Source organism: Scyliorhinus torazame, chromosome 9, assembly GCF_047496885.1.
Source record: "Scyliorhinus torazame isolate Kashiwa2021f chromosome 9, sScyTor2.1, whole genome shotgun sequence".
Taxonomy (NCBI): Eukaryota; Metazoa; Chordata; class Chondrichthyes; order Carcharhiniformes; family Scyliorhinidae; genus Scyliorhinus; species Scyliorhinus torazame.
Genome location: NC_092715.1, coordinates 262,091,869 through 262,115,233, shown reverse-complemented (window position 1 = coordinate 262,115,233; position 23,365 = coordinate 262,091,869). Strand labels below are relative to the sequence as shown.

Sequence of the window (23,365 nt, the reverse complement as noted above, 5' to 3'; positions counted from 1 at the left end):
GCCTATACGGAGGCCACGCAATGAGGCGGAGAACCGCTACAATGATGCCCATGTAGCGACAAAGAGAGTGATCGAGAGGTGCTTTGGCGTGCTGAAGATGCGTTTCAGGTGCCTGGACCTCTCTGGGGGCGCCCTCCAGTATCGGTCAGATAGGGTCGGCCGCATCATTGTGGTGTGCTGCGTCCTGCACAACATAGCCCAGCAGAGGGGCGATGTGCCGCAGGCAGAGGAGGGCGGAGTGGAGGAGCAGCAGGAAGAGGCCCAGTCCTCCCCAGGTGAGGGGGATGGGGGCAATGGTCAGGGCAGACGGGGTAAACACAGGCGGGTGGCTGTCCACCGTTACCGGCTGGCCCAGCGGGCACGGGACAGACTGATAGACGCCCGCTTCACTGACTAGATGGGCGTGGGAATCGGGTAGTATGGCCACAGACCGCACACCATGGCAACAGCCGACCACCCACACCCCCCACCCATCCACCCACCCAGCACCCTCACCCCCCTCCCCAACCCCACCCACCCCACCCGCATGCACACCACCACCCCCCCCCATTGCCGATCCACCTGCGGCACAACGTGCCGGGCTCACACAGTTGCGGGTGGACGCGTGTCTATTGCAGGCCATGGAGGATGATGACAACCCGCCCTGCGATGAGCTCCTGGCTCTACGTCGTTCGACTATGTCTGACCCATGGCCACAGTACCACCATCCACCCGGACCATCCCTGCATGTGGCTGTGACACTGCAGCGCACGGTCCCGTCCTCTGCCCGGGGGATGTTGATGGCGGCCCAGGGGGAAGGGGGCAGACTCACCTGGGGCTGAGGTAAGACCACCCCTCACACACACACTTGCGTTCAACATACATGACACCCCCGCACACTTTGGACAGAGCACAAAGGCAGCTTCGGTAGGTGTAACATTGACTTTAATAACCAAAGGAGTTCATGCACGGGCCCTAGCCCCGAAAACTCATCTGTGCCCTGCACCCGTGCCAACTTACTCAGTGTCTAATTGTTTGGCCTTACGGGCCCTTTGACTACGTCTACGTGGTTCCCCAGACGGTACAGCAGAACTGGAGGTGGACTCCTGTGATTCCTGCCCTCTGACACTGGATCCCTTTGGCGGCCGTTTCCTGGGGCGTCCTGGCCTAGATGGGCCAGGCTGCGGCCCGGGCGACTGGGATGGCGAGCTGCCAGCCTGTCCTGCCCGTTGCCCACCCGATGCACCTGGGACGGAAGGGGGGGAGTCCGAGGTGTCGCGGTGTACCGGGACCTCCCCTACAGAGGGAGCCGGGACGGACCACACCACCTCCTCCTCCCTCGGGGTGCCCAATGGCCCCCAGGCCTCTACATGGGTGGGGGATGCGAACGGACTGGCCATCCGACGCCCCCCCGACATCTGGCGCTGCCAGTCCTGGAGGCCCGTGCTGGTATCGACAGGGGTCTGCAGGTTTGCAGCCATGGAGCCCAGGGGGTGGCAAACCCTGTCTGTGACAGTGCGACGCCGGCTCGCACATGGCCACTGGCGCCGATGCCCTCAGCGATGGCCTGCAGAGACTGGGCCATGGCCTGCTGAGACTGGGCCATGGCCTGCAGAGACTGGGCTATGGCGTTGAGCGCCTCTGCCATCTGGCGCTGGCACTGGCTCATAGCCTCCTGTGAGAGGGAAGCCATTTCCTGGGCCACAGACGCCGCCTGCACGGAAGGCCCCAGGCCTCGCAAACTGTTCCCCATGTCTGACACCGTCGCACCCATTGCCTCCACCGCGGACGCCACCCGTGCGGTGTCAGCCTGGGTGGCACGCGTGACCGGCACCACTTCCAGCTCCTGGACGCGGGTGGACTCCTCCACCTGCGACCGCAGCCGCCGCAAGCCGCCCGTCACCCTCTTCGCTCGTCTCCGGGTCGGTGGTTGCATCGGATCTATGTGTGGGTGTGGTAACTGCAGGAACCCGGGATCCATCTGGGCGGCAGATGTTCGCTTGGGCTGGGCTGCCCTCCGACCGCCCGGTCCCTCTGCTGCTCCTACCTCCACCTGCTGTACCGGGACGGCTGTGTTGTGCGCACCAGTGAGTGTACCAGACGCCTCATCACTAAAGTGCCCAACCGTGGTGAGTGTTTCTGCGATGGTGGAGGGTGTTGGTGACAGCAGTGGCGTTGTGTCGTGCTCTTCGTCCCACTCTGAGTCCATGGCACTTTGGGGTGGGGGTTCGTCTCCACCCATCCACTCTGAGTCACTGTCCGGTATTTCGTCTTCCTGGGTAGTGCTGTCCCGGGTAGGGGTGTCCTGGGTAGTGCTGGATATGGAGAGGGGGATATGGGGGAGGGGGGATATGGGGGAGGGGGGATATGGGGGAGGGGGGGATATGGGGGACATGGGGGAGGGGGATATGGGGAGGGGTATATGGGGAGGGGGGATATGGGGGAGGGGGGATATGGGGGAGGGGGGATATGGGGGAGGGGGGATATGGGGGAGGGGGTGATATGGGGGAGGGGGAATATGGAGGAGGGGGGATATGGGGAGGGGGGATATGGGGGAGGGGGGATATGGGGAGGGGGGATATGGGGGAGGCTCACCCTGCCTGCTCTGAAGAGGTCGTTCACCTTCTTGTGGCACTGGGTGCCTGTCCATGGTGTCAGGGCCACAGCGGTGACGGCCTCTGCCACTTCCCTCCACAGACGCCGGCTGTGGCGTGGGGCAACACTGCGGCTGTGCCCGGGATACAGGGCGTCCCTCCTCTGCTCCACCGTGTCCAGGAGCGCCTCCACATCGCGTGACTCGAACCTCGGGGCTGAGCGACGGCCAGCCATCCAGTTGGGTGTTGCGGTCGGGTGTTGCGGTCGGGTGGGGGGGAGCAGCGCGGCCTTATGAGCCGTCACGCCGTGCAGCGCGTATGACGCTGCACGGCATGAACCACTGCGCAAGCGCGGATCCTGTTACGTCGCTGCTAGCTCATTTCGGGCCGGAGACTATCGACCCATTTTTCCGACGTGATGCAAGTCGGATTTGCGCCGTTTTTTGCGCCGATCGGTGGACTTTCCGCCGATAACGGAGAATTTCGCCCACTATTCCTTTTTAAGAGTTTTAAGTCAATCAAATGTCTTTTCTGACTTTGTGAATTAAAATGAAGCTCCTATCTGTTTTCATCCCTGTCTGTGAAGTTGTCTGCTTTTAAAACAGGCTGCTGCTGTTAACCCCTTGTGGGACTTCTCCTTTTCATTTAAACGCCTTAGGTATTCTTAGTGTTATTTTCATGTTTCAAATTTCATATTCTTCCGAGTTTTCACAACACCCCCTCTTGATATTTGAAACATGAAATATTCCATTTAATATTTATCCCCCTAATCATTTTGTTAATATCCAAGTGTATTTTAAGTTTTTTGCAAATATCCAATGCTCACACCAGTGTTTATAGACCAGTTATTCCCTAATTGCAATTACCTTGGATCATAGTGGCCGCCGTCCAGTAAGGTAACACAATAACCTTTTTGCCGCATGTTCCACTATCACCAAAGCCTTTTACCTCCTTGGGATAGCAGCACCGGATAAGCCTCCTCGTGTCCCTTAGGATCAGTACACCTCTTAATCCAACAGCAACCAAAAAGGTCGTCTATTTATTGCTGGTGTGCGAGAATCTCAATCCTTTGACATCCAAATTGCCTTACGTTTTTCCCCAGTCGCATAAACGACTATATCATGTATTAACCATTTACACCCACTCTTCGTCAATCTAAAAGGTGTCTTTGTTCTTGCCTCCATCCCCAGATATCTCTGATGTGTTTGTAATATGTCTCTAAACCAACTACGGCCGTGGCCATTTGCTCTACATCCTATCGAAACTGATTGCCATGTCTCACTCAGATCCCTTTCCTATTATCATGTCCTGAAGTACATGAAGTTTATAACTGCCTTGATAACAGTTACCACACAGCCACCCTAAAGTGGTGAAAAACCCATTTCTATTACTAGTTCTGAAACATTTAATGCATCCAGCAGGTTGGGGCATTCGCCAGTCGAATCCGCTGGCTTCATTTCGAACCATGATTTTATCCATTTGCAGATAAACATGAAATCCTCCCTATTAAAATATAAAATTTAAAAGAATAAGTCCTATCCTAACATGTCGTCAAGCAACTACTCACACAACTGTTCGTGTGTTCCCGCGTTACATAACTATTTCAACTACTATTACAATCCTATTAAAAGACAAAATATAACATTTACAGTTCAAATCCTGGTCTGACCAGGGTGCTATTGAAGTTAACATTTATAACTATTTTTAATACATTTCAATTTCAATACCTAAATCACACATATTAGAGATTACCAATTAATTACTTTTATCATAAACCCTGTCAAACTTGGTGAAATTCTTCTGTTACCTAACTCCATCAATATCTGTTCAAACAGTTGCATGTCTCCTAGGCCTCCATCGAAAAACATACTGGACTCCCCTATGGTCTTTTCTACGTCTTGAGAGTCACGTTCCACCACTTGTTCCAAATCTTTCTGAAAACTTTATCTTATGCCCATCCTTATATACCCATCTATCGCGTCTAACTCATACTGGTGTCCCATAATAATTCATGATTTTGACAGGCCTCACTGCCCGCTTGGTGCTAGACATGCGCCTCCTGACCTGATGCGGTCTGTCTCTTCACAGTGCTAATTCTTGCTCTCACTAACAAACCATCAGTATTAAGGATTTCCCCGTTATCAGTAGTTATTACATATATCAAGTACTGTCAGGCCTTGCTCCAGCCATCTTTTTTTTCTTACATACATAGGTAACAGTATTGTATAAGATACAGAACATTTCCTCTTTAATAACTATTCTAATGCCGCAAGGCAACTACGTTTAATACATTTGTTATATATACCCCGTCGCAACATCAAGCATAATATATCTGCTTCGTTAAGTAATAAAAATAAATTTGTCTTTCATGCCATTGCTTTCTCTTTTTTTTAAACTGAAGGGTTCCTCGTCAGTGACATGTTACCTGTCGAGACCCTCAAATAAATCCATCATGCAGTACACATCCTGTGGAGACCTCAGATCATCCATCAGCTGGCTCTCAGGACACATGTCCAGCCAGAGCTGGATCACTCTTCGGTAATTATTTGATATTTTGGTTTATTTCTAAACCGGGAAGATTTCTTCCTGGCTTTCTCATTTATTTTTCTCAAATATGTGGCCAATTGAATCATTTTTCTCTCTCTTCTTTGAGCAATTTTATTGCAGCATTTGCAGCATAAAATCCTACACAATTTAAAAATTCCCAATTTCCATAGTAATGCAGCGATGATCACTCCCCCTGCAATTGATACAAACAAGTACCAATTGTTTAGAATCCAGGTTAACATTGTCCAGAACCATTTAAATGGGCTTGTTATAATCTTAATTGCTGTTTTAACTGTCTCTTTAATCTTCAAACCCACATCTACTAAATCGTGTCCCAAATTACTCCAGCTGGGATAATATGGGAGGTGTTCTATCCCTGACACACAAGTGTTAATTGATTTATTTGGGCTCATCCTATTCCAAGTTTCTCCCTTACACCATTCCTCTTCCTTGAAATCTTTCCATCCTTCCATTAACATTTTGTTATCGTCCATTTGGCATACTATTCCTGACCCCACTGACCTATCTACATACCAAGTGGCCATCCCATTCTCTTTCTTGCCTGTACCATATCTAGCTGTTAACTGTTTTATCAGATTCTGCCCGGTTTCAGGGTGTTCGCTTTTTAAACATACTGGTTTTGCTTGATTACTGTCTTTCATTCTCATTGTTTTCCCCCATGTACACTGCTCAAATTCAATCTCCTTCTTAGGTTCTTTCCATTTACTAAATTTTCCTATAAATTTGAATCCTCTTTTGGTCTTTACCCAAGGTATTGGAACAACAGCCCTATACCCTGAGGTCACTGCTCTTGATGCAAATTTTATTTCTCTGTTCCAGCGGTATCTCCCTCTCCCTATTAATGGTGATGCTACTTTTAATGAATTTTTGATATAGAAGTCACCAAACCATTTTGCTAGTATCAATGTATATTCAGGTGTCCATGTTGTCGGTTTTTCTAATATTTTGATTAGCTCTCCTTCAGTAAATCCAATAAACTTATAGGCTTGACCTATACTTCCTTCATATGATTCAAGTTGACTAAATCCCCCTGCTACTCTTTGTCTTTCCATTCTTTCCATTCTTTCTTCGTGCAACTGCTCAGTGCAGTTGTATTTCCTTTCCGATGCATCGCAAGTTGTTGCCCTTTTTGAGAGACTGCTACTGACACATTGTTCTCTACACGGACCTAATATCCATTCCCCTTCAGCATCTTCTGGGTGGGTAGCCAAACCTTTCCATCCGTTAGTAACATCTTTCTTTTGTCGATCATGCCATAATTCCACTAATTTTCTCATCATTCCTTTTTCAATGTCCTGAACCTTATCCATGTCCACGTTCCACCCTTCGCTATAAAATATTCCTAATTTACCCACTTTTAGTTTTCCCCCTCGAATACCAATAATCCCTTCTATACTTGCTGTTTGTCCTGAAGTTCCCCCCCCCCCCCCCCCCCCATCTATCGCTAATCCCCATTCCTCTGGATAATGTACCCATGGAAATGAATTGTTTAGTGCTACCTTTACTTTGCTCTTATTTTCTGGTATGATTACTAGCCACACCGGTCCTCTTATTAACATGGGAGCGCAGGCGATGCCGTGTATTCCATTCCTCCATTTTTTCTTTAATTCGGTCCACCAATCGTTCATTGTATTATCTAATCTTTTATTATTGTTATTATTTGAATTTGGATTTTCTAAACTAAGTTGTGTTGTGACTTCTTCTTCGTTTAATACTTCATAACATGCCCCTCTATCTATTGCCGTTACATTCCTGATTATAGTGATTTAATTCCGGCCTTCCAATCTGTCCATTATTTCTTTCACCCAGACTTGTTCATTACCTGTCTTTACTTTAGTTAATTCAATACTTCCTTCATTCACCCATACATCACTAATGTTCCAACCTGTGAGATTGGATTTTAGTTCACACAAACTTCCTTGCATTGGTGGTTTGAGGCATTTATTCCATCTATTTTGTTTCATTCTCCTACTTGTGGTTTTATTCTGTAATGCATTTCCTGTCTTAATTTGTCCTTTCTCGGGATCCCATCGAGTGTCATTAGTTTTTCCTGCATACTGTTTAAACATCTTCAATCTGTCTGATAAGTTCAGTATGTATCCTAGACTGTTTGTAAGTGCTCCCCACATTTTACTGAACATGTTGTTACTGCCACTCTCTCTTGATTCTAACATACTGTTGTTAAGTCCAATTTCCTGAATGTCCTGAAAATTAATGATTTCCTCCGTTACATTTAAACATTTGTTTATTCTTATTTTTATTATGTGTTCTCTGTGATTCAATCTGGTATCTATTTTTCCATATCCCATTATCTCACCTGACTTCCCTAATGCAACTAACCATATTAATAATCCCAAACTAATTACTGTAATCCCCATTAATATCGTTGCCCCCCATTTTAGCCAATCTATTTTTCTCTTTCTTCTAATTACTTCCATTCCTTCTATATACCCTGATTCTTATTTCCCTCTTGATTGTAGTTCTTTTTCTCCTTCCAAACAAATGGGTCTGTATCATTCTCTCCATCTGAAAAATCAAATGAACAGGTTAAAGTTGGAGAGGGCCCTATTTTTTTTACTTTTTTAAATTTGCGATTTCTATTCTTGTCTGGATTTTCCAGAAGTGCCCTCACCAGGACTTCCGGATTTCCTTTGCCTCCATCTCTTTCTCTTTTCTTTCTTTACTAGTGTGGGTTTTTTCTCATGTACATACATCATACAATTAAGGCCTGTTAAGCCTCCTCCTTCTATCATTGCACCCCTGAGTGAGATTCGCAGAATCTCAAACACCTCTTCTTTCGCTCGCCATGCCTCATCACTTAAAATACTTTTCTCTTTTTGTTTCTTTATTTTCTCCATGTTATCAATCGGTTTCAATATCCTAATCTTCCCAGTATTTATCTTGATTAAATCTTTTCCTGCCATCAGATTCTTATTTCCATGATACTGCAAGAAATTCTCCTATTCTAATTTTTGGTCTAATATCTTCATTCCCTAAAGCTCCTTATTCAATGCATTTAACATTCTAAACTACTCCTTCTGCTCGTGACTTTCTAGCGTCCTTGCGTGTCAGCGGGCACTAGGACCCCGGTGGAGCTGTGCCGTGTCCATTTCAACGCGTTAGTTTCAAAGTCGTTTCCTGCACAGAGCTCCTTATCAAACACACACACACTCATTTATCCACTGAGATCTTGGCTCTCTATTCTATAGAGCTTTAGGTATTCTAACAAAAATTGAGACACCTCCGTTCTGATAAGCCTCTCTTTTCCAGGAGTTTTTTTTGCCTCATTTAATCGCTGCTGTAGCTCCGGATTTAATTTGTGAGCTAATACTCCCGATATTCCTGCTCCTAACTTCCCCTCCTTATTGGAAGGATTCACCTGCACAATCCCCGTGGCATTCACAAAATCCCCTGCCACTAATTGTATTTGCTTCCCTCCTTGATGCAGGATTTTTAAAATTTCCATCTGCTCCTTTCCACTTCCCTTTTCGCGTAGCGCACTCGTTTGTAGCCCCACTGTCCTGTCGGTGCTATCTGATTCTAACACTGACTCCTCATCTTCCTCCATTGCTAACGTCTCATTGTTTTGCAACTGCTTCCTATACTCTTTTGCCAATTTTGATTTAATTTTGTATTCACTAGGAATTTGAGTTATTTCTTTCATATTGTCCTGATCAATAATTTTAACTAATCTAGAGTATATCTTGCCCACTTGAGCGGCTGCTTGCTTCTGCTTGGGTCCCAACAAAACTAGTGATTCAGCTTTTCTTTCAAATGCAAATTTACACAATGCTGTCAGTATCCCGATCGGATCCCTACTCTGCAGGGCTCTAGGCACCCTGATAAAGAATGATACGTCACCCTCCTGATAAGGCACTTTCTCCCAAGATTTCCTTTGCTTCTTTAATTCTCCCCACTTCTGTTCCATTGCTCCATCTCTCGTGCCCGTATTCCAGGGCAAGAGGATTACCCTAATTGCCATTTTTCGGATTTTTAAACTACATTGAGTTTCAAACTGCGACTGGCGGTCCCTTCCAGTCTAGACTTGAAATTAAGCGATAAATACCCGTCCTGGGCAGTTACCGCAAAGGCACCTAAGGCACAATCCTCCTGTTTCGTGTTAAGGGTCTATCGATCGGTCCCCAAAGTTTCTAGGCGTCCCTATCGCTCCAGGTTCTGTCCTCACAATCTGCCTTACTCAAAGGAGGGTATTTGTCTGGCCTACTTATTCCAGTTGGATGCAGGACCCGGTACTAGTTACCCAGCTGCCCTGCAGACATTCACCCAGGGTTAGTATTTTCTAGTCTACTAACACTCTCACCCAGTTGAGCTCCTGTGTCCCCGATCCTGCAGAATCCTTTCAAGTCAATCCCCCATGACTTATCAAACTAAACTCGGCAGGTATAGTTTGCTCACCTAGGAACTACTAATGTTCCAGGCGCCCCCGCTCAACTAGAATTTCCAATATTCTAGCCTTGCCTTCACCTAGAGACGTCCAATATTCTAGGCGGCCTCGCTCAACTAAAATTTCCAATATTCTAGCCTCGCCTCGCCTAGAAATTTCTAGTATTCTAGGCGGTCCAACCCAGAAATTTCTAGTATTCTAGGCCCCCACGCCGGGTGCCGTGGAGTAATTTAGAATGACCCGCTGGGTCCTGAAGCCCTACAAACTTTCAACTTTCAAAATGAACCACGTTTGGGCGCCATGTAGTTTTTACCTCACCACTATTCTTAGAATTCCCCCATACCAAAAAAGGGCCGATTTATTCTAAATGGTGAGCAGGGATTATCCTTCCCCGACTCCTACGCAGACTTAGGCGAGTGCTATTCGGGTCAAACTAGTATTTCAAGTTATCCCCCGGTATAACTCGTATCTTCGTAGAAGAATTTTATCTACTTACCACTTAGTAACTTACACACGGGTCCAACTTGCTAAGTTAAGTAAAGTAAACTTTAAAGAGAAAATAATAACCACTCTTTCAGGTTATCAATTTGAATTTAACTTTATTTTCAAGTTAAAAGAGAATAACTAATTTTACAGAAAGGTAGAAAGATCTTTTCCTGTTCGGACCAGTTGCAGACTTTCAAGTCTCGCTTGGCAATCAGGCTTCTTTAACTTTTGGTCTTCTGCTGAGTTCTCTGGGCTGCTCGGTCTATCGATGTTGCTTGTCCCATTACCGAGGAAGATGCTCTTCTGATTATCTGCTCATTATCCCCAGTTTTTATAGCCATTTGGGGCCCCTTAACCTTTGAACCTGGCACCCTTCAGTCTGTCTGCATGACTTTTGGTATGCTAAATTTTAGCAGTTTAGAAGCGTGGTTCTACTTGTACAGAGATAGTGCAGTTTCATCCTCCCTAGCTCGCCATCCTTGACTGCATTTTTCTCGCTTTGCTTGACATGTCATAAATTTGTGTGCCTTTGTTCGCACTCTTTTGGTTTCATGTCTTTTCTGATGCACTTTTTCTCTGTTTCGACTTGGGTCATCTTCAGGTTAAGCTAATGTCTTTTCTGATGCACTTTTTCTCTGATTCGACTCGGGTCATCTTCAGGTTAAGTTAATGTCATGTTAGTGTTATCTCCTGTTTCTAACTTTATCTGCTTTGACCATTTTCAAAAGGTTTTAACTTCAAATGCTATGTACGTTATAATGTTACTTTGTCACCTTCTCGTTTCCTCAATGTATTAATCAGTTGTTTCATTTTATTACTAGTGTTAGCAACTTTTCACACTTTGACATTTGTTCCTTATCTTATACTTTTGATTCTGGCTGCTTTTCCTAATTGTTCAATTAAGTAACTCCTTACTAAAGATTTGTGAGATACTGTTCCTTTTTAAGAGTTTTAAGTCAATCAAATGTCTTTTCTGACTTTGTGAATTAAAATGAAGCTCCTATCTGTTTTCATCCCTGTCTGTGAAGTTGTCTGCTTTTAAATCAGGCTGCTGCTGTTAACCCCTTGTGGGACTTCTCCTTTTCATTTAAACGCCTTAGGTATTCTTAGTGTTATTTTCATGTGTCAAATTTCATATTCTTCCGAGTTTTCACAACAACTGCAAAACACAGACACACACCCAGCTCTTTTCCTCCAAACTGCAGCTCTCTGGAAACACACACAAGCTCTTTTTCAAACTGCAAAACTAAACTGCAAAATGGCTGACCTGAGCTCAGCCCCACCCACTCTCTGACATCACTGTTTTCTTAAAGATACATTGCTTACACCTCCATGTCTTAAAGGTACTCTCACATGATAATAATAATATTTATTTTCACAAGTAGGCTTACATTAACACAGCAATGAAGTTACTGTGAAAATCCCCTCATCGCCACACTCCGGCGCCTGTTCGGGTACACAGAGGGAGAATTCAGAATGTCCAAATCACCTAACAGCATGTCCTTCAAGACTTGTGGGAGGAAATTGGAGCACCAGGAGCAAACTCACGTAGACACAGGGAGAACATACAGACTCCGCTGTAGCCACCTGGGATGGTCACTTACAATCAGAAACATGGATGGTTGCAAAGCATAACAGGAAAAATGGACAATGTAAGGTTCAGGCAGGCTCAGAGCCTGAATGTATATTTGTGAGCGAAGAATCCAGACAGCATCGAAACCCCCAACCGATTAGCATTTTGATGGCCCATCTCCGTAAGACAAAAGACTGATACTCGAGTAACCGATACAATCCCAGACATTTCGGCACCACTCCCTGTACCCAGGAAGCATCAACAACAGGGTCAATGACCGCTTAGGACCATCAAGGCACCCGCCCCTTTATTGGCTCAAATCAAATACAGTGATCAAGAACTACCCAATTAATGGGGTCCAAACCGAAGGACCGCCCAAAAGAGCACAAAACTCCCCAAGGATAAAGAGAGAAACCGCCATGTGTTCGATCTCTCTTGGACCTGGCGTTCCGGCAACGTCCACCTCCAATTGCAGCACCACCAGAAGCAAGTTCTAGTTCAACACTCTCTACCAGACGGATGAGCCCAGTTGAACAGCAGTTACTCCTCCAGACCCGAAAGATCCAGATTCGAGCAAAGGCCACTGTTCCTCTGACTTAAGCTGGGTGCCTGAAGTTAAGTACAGGTTGTCATAGTTAATCGGTGTAGTTTAACTAGTAGTGTCTATGTTGCATGACTAATTGTGTGTGTAAATAAAGTACCATTGATCTTGAACTAACCACCTGGTGTTTGGCTCTTTGATCGATATCCGGTTGAACCTTGTGGTGGTATCATTTGATACCTCGCGATCTAAAGAAAGAAAGGCAACCTTATTGATTGCCATATTTATAGCAGGTAATAAAAGGCAACACGGCACAGACAGTGCCCCAAGCCGGAAATGAAACCTGGGACCCTGGCACTGTGAAGCATCAGTGCTATCCACTGTGCTACCCTGCCGCCCATTTCAGTGCTGATGTGAAGCTAGGTACTTAGGTTATTTGTCTCAAAGACTGGTGGATTGTATCCACTAGCACGTCCCTTTGGCTGTCCTCAATAGGCAGAGTACTGACCGTACTCAGCCAGCCTATGCCTGCAAAACATGGGGACAACAGTTTCCTGGTGTATTCTCCGTTGTGACAGCTTGACCAATCAGTTTCGACTTGTCATTAATGAGCACCGTTTTCTTATGCAGTCACTGCATCCAGAAAGTGTACCTGAGCAAGACACCCTAGGTGTTCAAGTGAAGGCAAGCATCCAGCAGAGGGCAGTAGAGCAGAGCTGCTGATTGGCTGTTGCGGGGAAAATTTGCATCAGTGCATTTCGGTCACCGTATCTTGAATGTGGTTTGTGGAGGAGCAGTTAAACCCGAAACACTTCTTCAGTGTTTTCCTCCCTACCTCCTCCTCTAACCAAAAAAAAAGACAATTACTGTAAGGATCCCAGTTGAGTAAAGATCAAGACGGAGACTCGAGGGCAGGTAGAAGTAGAAAGAAGTTGAACCGTGACATCACAGCCTGCAGGTAAGTGATTGGCTGGTGACTGGTAAGTCGTTTTTCTTTTCCCTGAGGTGTTATCGTGCGGGGCGCAGTGGTTGCTGAGTGAGTGCTTGCTGTGAAGGGGAGTAAAATTTTTAAAAACTTACTGTTGGGAGTTTCCAGCTGAATCCGGTCGGAGTGAGGACAGAGTGACTGCTGGGTAAGTAGTAAAGATTTAAATTGTTTGCACAAGCCCATAACAGCTGATTGCTGTTCTTGTGTGGGGCGCAGTGGTTGCTGGTTAAGTGTTTTATTTTTACCTGTATTTAAGTTGGGCAGTTTCTAAACCCTAGACACTACATTTATAGTGTCCCCCACCCATCCACCTCCTTTAACCTAAGGGGTAGAGTGAATAACAGGTAAGCTCTTACTTACTTTTTCTTCTTTTATCTAGAGGGGCTGGCAGGGAAGGCAGTGCAATGTTCCTCCTGCAGAATGTTTGAGGTGAGGGATGCCGTCAGTGTCCCTGCTGATTTCACCTGTGGGAAGTGCACCCATCTCCAGCTCCTCAGAAACCGCGTTAGGGAACTGGAGCTGGAGCTGGATGAACTTTGGATCATTTGGGAGACAGAGGTGGTCATAGATAGTAGCTTCAGGGATGTAGTTACTCCGAAGAATCAAGGTAGATGGGTGATGTTGAGAGGGGCTGGGAGGAAGCAGTCAGTGCAGGGATCCTCTGTGATCGTTCCCCATAGTAACAAGTATATCGTTTTGGATACTGTTGAGGGGGTCGACCTACCAGGGTTAAGCCATGGTGAACGGATCTCCAGCACTGAGTCCGTCCCTGTGGCTCAGAAGGGAAGGAGGGAGAGCAGGAGAGCAATAGTTATTGGGGACTCGATAGTTAAAGGGACAGATAGACGGTTCGGATGGGGCAATATTTGTACAGTGTGTGCAGGAGGATTTCCTGACACAATATGTGGATAGGCCGACAAGAGGGGGGGCCACATTGGATTTGGTTCTGGGTAATGAACCGGGCCAAGTGTTAGATTTGTTTGTGGGAGAACACTTTGGAGATAGTGACCACAATTCGGTGTCTCTCACTATTGCAATGGAGAGGGATAGGGCCATACGGCAGGGCAAGGTTTATAAGTGGGGGAGGGGTAATTATGATGCAATTAGGCAAGAATTAGGGAGCATAAGATGGGAACAGAAACTGTCAGGGAAAGGCACAAATGAAAAGTGGAGCTTGTTCAAGGAACAAATACTGTGTGTCCTTGATAGGCACGTCCCTGTCAGGCAGGGAGGAAATGGCCGTGTGAGGGAACCATGGTTCACAAAAGAGGTTGAATGTCTTGTCAAGAGGAAAAAGGAAGAGTATGTAAGTATGAGAAAACAAGGTTCAGTAGGGTCGCTTGAGGGTTACAAGGTAGCAAGGAATGAGCTGAAAAAAGGGCTTAGGAGGGGGCATGAGAAGTCCTTGGCGGGTCGGATCAAGGAAAACCCCAAGGCTTTTTACTCTTATGTGAGAAATAAAAGAATGACCAGGGTGAGGGTAGGGCCAGTCAAGGACAGTAGTGGGAACTTGTGCATGGAGTCAGAGGAAATAGGAGAGGCATTGAATGAATACTTTTCTTCAGTGTTCACAAAGGAGAGGGGCCATGTTTTTGAGGATGAGAGTGTGATTCAGGCGGGTAGGCTGGAGGAAGTAGATGTTCTGAGGAAGGATGTATTAGCAATTTTGAAAAAGCTGAGGGTCGACAAGTCCCCTGGGCCAGATGGGATATACCCAAGGATTCTTTGGGAGGCAAGTGATGAGATTGCAGAGCCTTTGGCTTTGATCTTTGGGTCCTCGCTGTCCACGGTGATAATGCCAGAGGACTGGAGAGTGGCGAATGTTGTTCCTCTGTTCAAGAAAGGGAATAGGAATGACCCTGGTAATTATAGGCCAGTTAGTCTTACTTCGGTGTTCGGGAAGATAATGGAAAAGGTCCTGAAGGATAGGATTTATGACCATTTGGAAAGATGCAGCTTAATCCGGGGTAGTCAACACGGATTCGTGAAGGGTAGGTCTTGCCTCACAAATTTGATTGAATTCTTTGAGGAGGTAACTAAGTGTGTAGATGAAGGTAGAGCAGTTGATGTCGTGTACATGGATTTTAGTGAGGCGTTTGATAAGGTTCACCATGGTCAGCTCATGACGAAAGTAAGGAGGTGTGGGATAGAGCGAAATTTGGCCAATTGGATAAGTAACTGGCTATCACATAGAAGACAGAGGGTGGTGGTGGATGGAAAATTTTCAGACTGAAGACCAGTTACCAGCGGTGTACCACAGGAATCAGTGCTGGGTCCTCTGCTATTTGTGATTTTTATCAATGACTTGGAGGAGGGGGCTGAAGGGTGGGTCAGTAACTTTGCTGATGACACCAAGATTGGTGGAGAAGTGGATGAGGTGGAGGCTGTTGTAGGCTGCACTGAGACATTGATAGGATGCAGAGCTGGGCCGAAAAATGGCAGATGGAGTTTAACCCTGATAAGTGCGAGGTGTTTCATTTTGGTTGAAACAATTTGAATGCAGATTACAGGGTCAACGGCAGGGTTCTGAGGAATGTGGAGGAACAGAGAGATCTTGGGCTTCATGTCCACAGATCTCTGAAGCTTGCCACTCAAGTGGATAGAGCTGTGAAGAAGGCTTATAGTGTGTTAGCGTTTATTAACAGGGGGCTTGAGTTTAAGAGCCACGGGGTTATGCTGCAACTATCCATGACCCTAGTGAGACCACATTTGGAGTATTGTGTGCAGTTCTGGTCACCTCATTACAGGAAAGATGTGGAAGCATTGGAAAGGGTGCAAAGGAGATTTACCAGGATGCTGCCTAGTTTGCAGGATTGGTCTTATGAGGAAAGGTTGAGGGAGCTAGGGCTTTTCTCTTTGGAGCGGAGGAGGATGAGAGGCGACTTAATAGAGGTTTATAAGATAATGAGGGGGATAGATAGGGTGGACGTTCAGAGACTATTTCCTCGGGTGGATGTAGCTGTTACAAGGGGACAGAACTATAAGATTCAGTGTGGGAGATATAGGAGGGATGTCCGAGGTAGGTTCTTTACTCAGAAAGTGGTTAGGGTGTTGAATGGACTGCCTGCTGTGATAGTGGAGTCGGACACTTTAGGAACTTTCAAGCGGTTATTGGATAGGCACATGGAGCACACCAGAATGACAGGGAATGGGATAGCTTGATCTTGGTTTCGGACAATGCTCGGCACAACATCGAGGGCTGAAGGGCCTGTTCTGTGCTGTACTGTTCTATGTTCAAAAGCAATTAAAAGCAGATAGAGAAAGAAGCCGTATGAATTATTTTTGGAATAAAATGGTCCCACCAATTTCTGTATGGGAGGAAATTCACTTTATTGACAGACCATTGATAATTAACAATGCTTTTTGGGCTCAATAATCGGGATTCCATCACTGACAGCAAGCAGAATGGAGAGATGGGCATTGCTCTTGTCAGCCCACACATACACAATCCAGTATTGTCAGTCAGGCAATCATGGGCAGCAGATGGACTCTCCCGACTGCCCTTACCATATAGTTTATCGATAAACAGTTTGTGTGGAAGCATTTTCTCTTTTGAGCAAGTAGATAACACATCTGTAACCACAGGACAGGTGAAGAAGCATTGCAGAAATGATCCAGTACTGTCAGAGGTTATGGACATGGTGTTTTAATGTAAGATGTAAAGCCACCTTCCACCCAAAGACTTGAGTTATCCGTACAAGCATGTTGTTTCCTCTGGGGATTGAGAGTCAACATTCCACCATTAAGAAAACATGTATAAACAAATTACACATAGGCCAATGCGGTATCGTAAGGATGAAGGAGATAGCCAGGAGATATTTCTCGAGGCCAAGGCTAGATGCTGAAATTGAGGAGAAGACGGGAATGCATTGTGCAAAAGTGCAGAACCTGCCATTAGCCCTGTTGCACCCACGGGAATGGCCAGAAGAGACCTGGAAACAGGTACATGTTGATTCTGCTGGACCGTTTGAAAGGCTCATGTTTCTCTGCTCACTCAATATGGTCTCAAGTTGCCATCATGAAGTCAACGTCAGCGGAGAAAACAATTGAGAAATTGGGTGAAACCTTCAGCAGATTTGGTTACCCTGAACAACTGGTGAGCAATAATGGACCACAGCTCACATCAAGAATTCATAAACTACTTGTAAGAGGATGGAATTCAACACATCTGGTCTGCTCCTTATCACCCCGCCAAAAATGGGCCGGCAGAACCTTTTGTACAGATGGTGAAACATTCATTAAATCTAACCAGAGAACAAGGTTCATTGTCTAAGCGTTTGAGTTCTAACGTACAGGAATACTAAGCACTCAGCAACCCAAGTTCCTCTGGCATTGCTAGTGGTTAGACGTCAACTATGAACAGCATTCAATTTGCTAAAACCACCAAAGACAAAAGAAATTGGCAAGAAAAAGCAGCAGCATCAGATCATATGGCACATGGAGGGCGATGGCCACTGGAACGTCTTTTAAAAAAATATTTACACAACCAATCAATCAATAATCTTTATTGTTACAAGTAGGCTTACATTAACACTACAATGACGTTACTGTGAAAAGCCCCTAGTCGCCACATTCCGGCACCTGTTCGGATACACTGAGGGAGAATTTAGAATGTCCAATTCACCTAACAATGCGTCTTTCGGGACTTGCTGGAGGAAACCGGAGCACCCGGAGGAAACCCACGCAGGCATGGGGAGAACGTGGAGACTCCGCACAGGCAGCGAGCCAAGCCGGGACTCGAACCTGGGACCCTGGAGCTGTGAAGCAACAGTGCTACCCACTGTGCTACCGTGCCACCCACGCAAAACCAGAACAAGAACAAACAGGAAGACGCATAACAAATACATAACATCCAACCGTCCCACCCTCCTAGCCGTTATCTCCGCTCACCCTGCCTCCCCCATTTTAACCCCCTTTATACCCCTCCCCCAACATCTTAACTGTCCTTGAAGAAGTTGATAAACAGCTACCACCTCCGGGCAAACCCATCCACTGATCTCCTGAAGGCGAACCTTTCCAGCCTAAGGAACTCGGCCAGGTCGCTCACCCACACACCCGGCTTCAGGGCCCCCAAACCCCTCCACTCCAACAAAATCTGTCTCCAAGCTACCAGGGAGGCAAAGGCTGAGACGTCAGCCTCGCTTGCCCCCTGGAATCCTGGGTCTTCTGACTCTCCAAATACTGCCACTTCTGGAATCGGGGCCACCTTCGCCAGCACCTCAGACAGAACATCCACGAACCCCTGCAGTTTTGGTAATGCCCAAAATATGTGAACATAGCTCGCGGGCCTCCCCTTGCATTGCCCACACATATCCTCCACCCCATCAAAGAACCTGCTCATCCTGGCCACCGTCATATGCACCTGATGCACCATCTTGAATTGAATAAGGCTAAGCCTAGCACACGGGGATGATCATTCACCCTCCTCAAAGCCCCCTCCTACAACCCAGCCTCCATTACCGCCATCTCCCTCCCACTCCTCCTCCAAATTACATTTAACTTCCCCTATCGGGGCTCCCTCCCAGTCCATTAACATCTTGTAAATCTCGGATACCCGCTCCTGTTTTCGATACCACCTTGACCTGCAGTCCCGGAGGCGACACGTTGGGAAAGAACGACACCGGCTTCCTCACATAATCGCGCGCCTGTAAATACTAGAACACATTCCCCTGGGCAGCTCATACTCCTCTTCTAATTCCTCTGAACTTGAAAAGCTGTCCTCCACAAAAAGGACCCCAAACCGCTCGATCCCGGACTGTCATCATCCCTGGACCCCACGTCTAAGCCTCCCGGTGCAAATCTATGATTCCCACAGACCGGTGCCCACGCCGAGGCACCTTCCTACCTCCGGTGCTACCGCCACTGTCCCCATATTCTCAGGGCCGCCACCATCACGGGGCTCGTGGACTATTTGGCGGGCGAGAATGGCAGAGGCGCCATCAACAATGCCCCCCAAGCTTGTGCACTTACAAGAGGCTGCTTCGATCCGCTCCATCGCTGATCCCTCCTCCACCACCCACTTCCTAACCATGGCTATGTTCGCTGCCCAGTAATAGTCCATTATACTTGGCAAGACAGCCTGCCCCCCCCCCCCCCCCCCCCCCCCCCCCCACCTGTGCCGCGTTTCCACCAGCACCTTCTTTACCTGTGGAGATTTCCCAGCCCACACAAACCCCAAAATCAATGCATTAATTTTCATGAAGAAAGACTTTGGAATGAAGATCAGGAGATTCTGGAAGATTAATAAGAGCCTTGGGAGTATCGTCATTTTCACTGTCTGCACCCGTCCTGTCAGCAACAACGGGAGCACGACCCACCTCTTAAAATCCCCCCTCATCTGTTCCAATAGCCGTGCCAAATTCAATTTATGTAGTTATTCCCATCCCCTCGTCACCTGGAGGCCCAGATACCTAAAGATTGCCCCAATCACTTTAACGGCAGCTTGCCCAACCGCTTCTCCTGCCCCCTTGCCTGTATCGGGAAGACACCACTCTTTCACATGTTTAACTTGTATCCGGAAAACCGGTCAAATTTCTCCGAAATACCCCGATACCTCTCAATGGATCCAAAACGTAAAGCAACAGGTCATCCCTATATGGCGAGGCCCTGTGCTCACCGCCCCCCCCCCCCACCCCGCACTATCCCTGTCCGACTCCCTGATGCTCTAAGTGCCATTGCCAATGGCTCTGACACCAAGGCAAAAAGCAACGGGGAGAGTGGGCATACTTACCTTGTCCCACGGTGTCGTCCTAAATACCCCAAACTTATCCGATTCTTCCTAACACTCGCTACTGGCGTCCTGTATAGCAATCGGACCCAATCCACAAACCCCTGCCCGAACCCAAACTATCCCAGCACTTCCCACAGATACTCCCATATAATCGGGAGGGAGGACCAAACTGCTCTCCGTCCTGATCAATTATATCGAATTGTTGGTTAATTGTTCATGTTGATAATGGAGTAAAGAAGGCAAATGGTATGTTGGCCTTCATATCTGAAGATCTAAATCTGAAGTTGATAGTTATCTTGATGTATTGAGGAGCAATGTGCCAAAGGCGGTAATAACAGCCATAATCTTATTTAATGGCGGAAGAGGCTCAAGGATGGAATAACCTTCTCCTGTTCCAAAGTTTCAACTGTGCAAGCAATCTATCTAGATCCTGTTGTATCCTCGACATTATCAGCAACTCTGCCAATCTTGCGGCATCTGCAAACTTACGAATCAGACCACCCACATTTTCCTCCAGATCATTTATATACTACAAACAAGAGGTCCAGCACCAATCCCAGTGAACACCACTAGCTACAGATCTCCATTCTGAAAAACACCCTTCCACTGTGACTCTGTCTTCTATAACCAAACCAGTTCTATATCCATCTAGCCAGCCCACCTTGAATCCCATGTGATTTTAGTTTTTGTAACCGTCTGTCATGCGAGACCTTTACAAATGCCTTACTAAAGTCCATATAAACTACATCCACAGCTCTTCCCTCATCAATTTTCTTTGTCACCTCTTCAAAAAACTCAAATCAAGTTGGTGAGACATGACGTTCCCCGTACAAGACCATGCTGCCCTTCACTAACTAGTCTGTTTTCCTCCAAATGTGCATATACCCTGTCCCTCAGTATTTTTCCAAAACCTTCCCCACCACTGATATCGGGCTTACCGACCTAGAATTTGCTGGATTATCCCTGCTTTCTTTCTTAAACAAGGGAACAACATTGGCTACGCTCCAGTCATCTGGCTATTCTCCAATCACCTGGAACCTTGCCTGTGGTCTAAGAGGATGTGAAGATATCTGTTAAGGCCCCAGCTATTTCTCCCCTTGCCTCCTGCAGTAACCTGGGATAGATCCCATCCGACTTGTCTACCGCAATACAATTTAGGGTACTCAACACGTCCCCCTTTGATATATTGACGTTCTCCAGAGCATTCACACACCGATCCCTGACCTGAACATCCGTCATGTCCTTCTCCCTGGTGAATAATAGGAGCTGGTGCAGACTCAAGGGGCCGAGTGGCCTCCTTCTGCACTGTAAATTCAATGATAGTCTATGATTAATCTAGGACAAAGGTTCGGCACAACATCATGGGCCGAAGGGCCTGTTCTGTGCTGTATTTTCTATGTTCTATGTTCTATGAATACAGATTGTCTTTGCAGGGGCAGGCCAGTCGATTTCGGCGGCGTGAGAACAGCTGGTGAGTGGTGAGTCAGTTTCAGCGGGAGCATTGCGGAAGGAGGTTGCTGGGAGGTAAGTCAACCTTTAAAAGCACTTGTCTTTGCAGGGGCAGGCCAGTCGATTTCGGCGGCGTGAGAACAGCTGGTGAGTGGTGAGTCAGTTTCAGCGGGAGCATTGCGGAAGGAGGTTGCTGGGAGGTAAGTCAACCTTTAAAAGCACTTGTCTTTGCAGGGGCAGGCCAGTCGATTTCGGCGGCGTGAGAACAGCTGGTGAGTGGTGAGTCAGTTTCAGCGGGAGCATTGCGGAAGGAGGTTGCTGGGAGGTAAGTCAACCTTTAAAAGCACTTGTCTTTGCAGGGGCAGGCCAGTCGATTTCGGCGGCGTGAGAACAGCTGGTGAGTGGTGAGTCAGTTTCAGCGGGAGCATTGCGGAAGGAGGTTGCTGGGAGGTAAGTCAACCTTTAAAAGCACTTGTCTTTGCAGGGGCAGGCCAGTCGATTTCGGCGGCGTGAGAACAGCTGGTGAGTGGTGAGTCAGTTTCAGCGGGAGCATTGCGGAAGGAGGTTGCTGGGAGGTAAGTCAACCTTTAAAAGCACTTGTCTTTGCAGGGGCAGGCCAGTCGATTTCGGCGGCGTGAGAACAGCTGGCTGGTTAGTTAATTTCAGCAGGAGCTGAGAATTTTTATTTTTTTTTATTTTATTTTAAATTAGTTTTTTAGGCGGGAACAGGAAGTCGACCCGCGGACGTCTGGGAAGACCCTCCCCAATAAATTCTGGTGGAGTGGAAACCCGAGACACTACACGTGTAGTGTCTCCCACCCGCCCTCCTCCTCTAACCTAATAATAAAACCCATTGGTCTGAGGTAAGTACCATATTTTATTATATTATTATTATTTTTTAGCCAGATCTTGGTAGAAAGTTAGAGGAATGGCAGGGAAGGGAGTGCAATGTTCCTCCTGCAGGATGTTTGAGGTGAGGGATGCAGTTAGTGTCCCTGCTGATTTTACCTGCAGGAAGTGCTGCCATCTCCAGCTCCTCCAAGACCGAGTTAGGGAACTGGAGCTGGAGTTGGAAGAACTTCGGATCATTCGGGAGGCAGAAGGGGTCATAGATAGCAGCTTCAGGGAATTAGTTACACCAAAGATTGGAGATAGGTGGGTAACTGTAAGAGGGACTGGGAAAAAACAGTCAGTGCAGGGATCCCCTGCGGTCGTACCCCTGAGAAACAAGTATACCGCTTTGGATACTTGTGGGGGGGACGACTTACCAGGGGTAAGCCATGGGGTACGGGCCTCTGGCACGGAGTCTGTCCCTGTTGCTCAGAAGGGAAGGGGGGAGAGAAGCAGAGCATTAGTAATTGGGGACTCTATAGTCAGGGGCACAGATAGGAGATTTTGTGGGAGCGTGAGAGACTCACGTTTGGTATGTTGCCTCCCAGGTGCAAGGGTACGTGATGTCTCGGATCGTGTTTTCCGGGTCCTTAGGGGGGAGGGGGAGCAGCCCCAAGTCGTGGTCCACATTGGCACCAACGACATAGGTAGGAAAGGGGACAAGGATGTCAGGCAGGCTTTCAGGGAGCTAGGATGGAAGCTCAGAACTAGAACAAACAGAGTTGTTATCTCTGGGTTGTTGCCCGTGCCACGTGATAGTGAGATGAGGAATAAGGAGAGAGAGCATTTAAACACGTGGCTACAGGGATGGTGCAGGCGGGAGGGATTCAGATTTTTGGATAACTGGGGCTCTTTCTGGGGAAGGTGGGACCTCTACAGACAGGATGGTCTACATCTGAACCTGAGGGGCACAAATATCCTGGGGGGGAGATTTGTTAGTGCTCTTTGGGGGGGTTTAAACTAATGCAGCAGGGGCATGGGAACCTGGATTGTAGTTTTAGGGTAAGGGAGAATGAGAGTATAGAGGTCAGGAGCACAGATTTGACATCGCATGAGGGGGCCAGTGTTCAGGTAGGTGGTTTGAAGTGTGTCTACTTCAATGCCAGGAGTATACGAAACAAGGTAGGGGAACTGGCAGCGTGGGTTGGTACCTGGGACTTC

At 47.2% G+C, this 23,365-nt stretch overlaps 1 protein-coding gene and 1 long non-coding RNA gene across 2 annotated transcripts in view; one reads left to right on the top strand and one right to left on the bottom strand.

Moving 5' to 3' along the window:
- Positions 1 to 12,301, top strand: part of LOC140429855 (uncharacterized) — a 141,367-nt gene extending 129,066 nt beyond the window's left edge. Inside the window, exon 3 of the long non-coding RNA XR_011949221.1 lies at positions 11,418 to 12,301. This is a non-coding gene — a long non-coding RNA (uncharacterized lncRNA). The remainder of the gene's footprint in view (positions 1 to 11,417) is intronic.
- The window catches only part of LOC140429852 (uncharacterized), an 85,891-nt gene that overhangs the window by 31,473 nt on the left and 31,053 nt on the right, over positions 1 to 23,365 (bottom strand). The gene's annotated exons all lie outside the window — the stretch shown is intronic.